The sequence below is a fragment of the Myotis davidii genome, unplaced genomic scaffold, assembly GCF_000327345.1.
Source record: "Myotis davidii unplaced genomic scaffold, ASM32734v1 scaffold1187, whole genome shotgun sequence".
NCBI classification, from domain to species: domain Eukaryota; kingdom Metazoa; phylum Chordata; class Mammalia; order Chiroptera; family Vespertilionidae; genus Myotis; species Myotis davidii.
Genome location: NW_006299714.1, coordinates 2289986 through 2294772, shown reverse-complemented (window position 1 = coordinate 2294772; position 4787 = coordinate 2289986).

Sequence of the window (4787 nt, the reverse complement as noted above, 5' to 3'; positions counted from 1 at the left end):
ATGACCCCCCCTTGGAGAGATTATCATCAGTGTTTTTATCAGTGACGGAGGTGGCCCTGACTTTGAGCATCCTTGGCACAGCATCCTCAGCCAGAGGCACTCACTCATAAGGATAATTCACAGCCACCACATATACGTAAGACAATGCCAGCCACTGCTAGCATATGTAATACAACAGACAAGAAGCTCCCTGGAGCTATTGTTCTTTGGGGTCTCTAAGATGGATGACAGAAGCCTGGGACAATCCATAGCGAAGCCTGCCCCATGGAGGAAGGCCAACACATAAAGAGAAGTTCATCTGAAACATGAATAAAGAAACTGAAGGGAGGCCCTAACCAATTTGGTTCAGTGGATAGAGCATTGGCCTGCAGACTGAAGGGTCCCAGGTTCGATTATGGTCAAGAGCATGTACCTTGGTTGCAGGCACATCCTCAGTAGGGGGCGTGCAGGAGGCAGCTGATCCATGTTTCTCTTCATCGATGTTTCTAACTCTCTATCCCTCTCTCTTCCTCTCTGTAAAAAAATCAATAAAAATTTTTTTTTTAAAAAAAGAAAGAAACTGAGGGGGGAAGAGAAGGGGTGAGGTAGAATGAATGGGGGAAGAAGGGGGTGAACAGAAGAGAGAGGGTGGGCAGGTAAGAGAGGCGGTGAGTGGGGAGAGCGGGAGAGAGAAGAAGAAAGAGGGGGTGAGGTGGCTGAGGGGAAGAGGGGGGTAAAAGGGAGCGGATTTAGATGAAGTCATTTGAGTTCCTACAAGTTGTGTACTTCCTAGTTACCTAAGCTAATACAGTCTCGTAATGCTTAATATAATCTGAATATTTTATATTTATATTTTGTCCCTTACAAACAAGAGTCCCACCTAATATAGCTTCCAGCTCAGATTCACTGATTTATTTCCTGGCTTGTCTCCTCCCTGATCACTCAGCAGGCTTCCACCTGTGCTTCTAGGTGCAGCAGCCCTAACTAGTTGTGTGATCAGGGCCCTCATTTCCCTCACTGTGTTGTTGGATACACCTTGAACAGTACGAAATCTAATTGCAAATATTGTTGAACAGCTTTCTTAAACAGTGGAGGTACACTTGTAAGGGCCACAAAAGGTAGGTCGCAAATATTTGCATTTGCAGAATAAGTGAAGTTGAACAGTGAAATATTTTGTGTAACCAGTAGGCATTTGTTTATTTCAGGTTTTATTGGGGGTTTTTAAATATATTTTTATTGATTTCAGAGAGGATGAGAGAGGGAGAGAGAGAGAAATATCAGTGATGAGAGAGAATCATTGATTGGCTGCCTCCTGCATGCCCCACACGGGATCAAGCCTGCAACCTGGGCCAGTTAAAGAATAAGTCACATGGATATAACGCACAGCACAGGGAATATAGTCAATAATATTGTAATAACTATGTATGGTGTCAGATGGGTACTAGACTTATAGGAGTGGTCACTTCATAATGTGATATTGTCTATCAACTATACTTTTAAAATAAAAATTTAAAAGTAATAAAAACAAATAAATGAAGATCTATGCTAGTCTCTCTCTTCTTTCTCTGGCCTCTACCAGTCTAGAGCTGCTGCAACGTGCCCACCCTGCATGCCCATACATACACACTCCCCTTTCAAGACCTGGCTTAATATTTGAGATTGGAAACCCTTACCTTGAAGAAGCAAGTATTCCTAGCAGCCCAAATTGAGATTTGATTATTGGAACTGCAGCTCAAAGGGTGTTTTTCCCCCCGATAACCAATTTTATATTTTATATATATTAACCAAGAAACTACTGAGCAAACAACATTTGAACAAAAGAACTGACTTTCCACCAGAAAGAGAAAAACGTATGGATAAGGATGGCGCATCATTATTCACACTTTTTTTTAACCGAAACACTTTTCCACCGCGCAGCACTTTTCAATGCTCATTTTCCTCCCCTGAAAGTCTGATTCAGTGTTTTCTGTCAACTTCGGACAAGTGTGGGGCTGGCTCTCCTGAGGTTAAAACAGCCCAATTCTAGTTCTCCGTACAGTCCTCACCCATGAGAAAGAAATTAGACAAACCTTACCTTGAACTGGCACCCAAGGGCTGCTTCCTGAAATCTCCAGCAACTGGGATCAGACCCGCACAGGATGCCTCACCTAAGACAGCAGGTGAGGAGGAGGGGCCAGTTCCAGGCTTTGGCAGCCCTCACTCCCACCTGTGTGATTGCTTCACGAGCCAGCAAGGGCAGGCATTTGATTTCCAGAATGGTCTCCTTGTCTGAAATGAAAAAACAAGTCTGTTATTGCTCTGCAGCTCTGTCCCCAAGACACAGATCTTAATTTTTTAGTTTGGCAAAACATCAACTACAATGAAGTACTTCAGCTACAATGACGTCAGGGAAAAGAGCCCAAAAATGCATACCTAGAACCTTGTTGGATCTTTCTGATCACAGCTTAAAGAGATAACCCAGGAGGTCTCCTGAACCAGACTCACTTGGGATAATTTAACTTTAAGAAGTAATTCAATGGATAACAAGTTTTGTCTTGTTTTTAAACAACATACAGTCATCAAGAAAGAATTATCACCTGGAGTGCTTGTTAATGTAAGATTCTTCCAGATTCCTTGGGTTCTTTTGCGGTCTGGTAAATTCATTGATCGAAAGCCACAAAAAATGTGTTTTAACTGAAAGAAATGCCAACATGTGACACTGGGACTTTAGCACATAGTGAGGAGAGGTTTTAGTGGCAGCCCCTGCCCTCACACCCAGACAGGTTTTCAATTCAATTTATGTAAGGTTAGCCCTGCTTGTTGAGAGCATTAATTACACAGCTGCCAATGATATGGACCCCTATTGGCTATGTGTAGAAGTGACGAGAGAACGAGAGATCCTGGGTCAGTTTGTAAACAATAGAAAACCAAAAATTAATTTTGCGTCAGTGGGATAAAAAGTGTCTTTCCCAAGCAAACCAGACGCCCCAGCGGTGCCTGGCCTGCAGTTGCTAGAGGATCTGCTGCTTGTGTCTGGATCATGTGGGTGGGTGTTAAAGAATCCATACGGTAAGATGCTCATTCCCTGCATTCTAGGCAAACAGCAGGTGGACTGCATTCCTACTGTCTTCTAACAGGCAAAGCCGCATAAATTCCAGAATTTGGCAAGTAATGTAAGTCCACGGCAAAGGTGGAAGGGCATTGAGGGATAAATAGACACTTCCACACGATAAAAAATACTATAATGGGGCAATAGTGTCAGGTAGATAGTGTCAAATGTCTTTGTGTTCCTGACTTGAGTTAACTGACTTGTACCTTATATCAAGAGCCATGTATTTCTTTATCACATAGAGATTGTACCTCTCTGTTGTTAAAGTTGAGCCAGGAGGCTAAGTGGTATAAGCCAAGTCCCTGTAGACAACAAGATGAAGGAGAAAGCCTGTCTCAGTCAACACCTGAAAACTGTAGACAAGGTGGAATGGTGAAAAAGTAAGCTGCATTACATGTGAACTGACTTTGGTCTGAGAGGCAGAAGATTATAACATGGGTTTGAATAAAAAGCTAATATCAAAGGGGTTTTGACTCACTGCCCATCTGGAATCGTGGAATGAGACCTCCATGCAAGGTTCTCTGCCAACCTCTGGCAAGGGGTTAGGGTGGATGGGTTGAGCAAAAGTAGAAGGAGAGGCTCCCCAAGGTCTGTGTATGATGTGCAAAGGATCTAGAAAGTTCCTGTGGCCCTAATGAGGATCTTGGGATCTGGGGAGAGACTGGGAGAACCACTGGACTTTGCAGAGGTCTGGCGGTGGGGAAAGGAGGCCTGCAAGGTCAAGACCTTCAATGGCTGGAGGCCAAGTCAAGTCACCAAGAGACAGCAGTGGGTAACACTGCTCACCAAAAGATAAAATGGAACCAGTTTTCTTGAAATGGATGCTGGTGCAGACTAAACAAACCAGTCAGGGCAAGATAAGTTAAGATGCCTCATAAGCTTTTCCCCTACACAGGGAAACCATCTGGGAGATAACAGAAATTATATATATTGATCTCTTCCCCACACCACTTCCTGGCACAGGACTCCTAAAACCCTTGTCGTTTCCTAAGTGATAAGAGAACTAGGAGCATCTTTTGATCTAACATTTGGTCTTTGACCCTTGGGATTTCCTAGGTGATAGCAGTACCTTTTGTTCCAAAGAGGTGACTCTGGGTGGGCTTCTAGATGGGAATTGGTCCCCAGAAAGACTTAGCCATGATTAGAAGAATGGACTTTTAAGCCCCCCCCACCATTTTCCAGAATGGGGAGAGGGACTGAAAATGGAGGTAATGATGGATCATGCCTGTGTGATGAAGCCTCCATAAAATCCCAGCAGAAGAGGTTCGGAGAGTGTTCAAGTTGGTGAACCCAGGAGGTGTCTGGAAAAGGTATAAAGCTCTACACCCCTTCCCATATACCTCGTACTATACATCTTTTCCATGTGAACATTCATCATATCCTTTATTATATCTTACCTACTAATAGACAAACATGCAAATTGACTGTGCTTTTGCTACACCTTAAGCCACGCCCATCATCCAATCAGAGCAACTATATGCAAATTAACCCAACCAAGATGGCGGGTCGGCAGCCACGGAGCAAGAGCAAGCAGGAAGCTTGCTTGCTCCAGTGATGGAGGCAGCCAGCCTGCCGCTGGCTCTGAGCTCCACTCAAAAGCAACAAAGTTTCAATTATAGAAGGCAAATAAACCTCAGATACCTGCTTTCAGCAGGCCGTGGCCATGGAGCTGGAGCAAGCAGGAGGCTTGCTTGCTCCAGTGATGGAGGAAGCCAAGCTT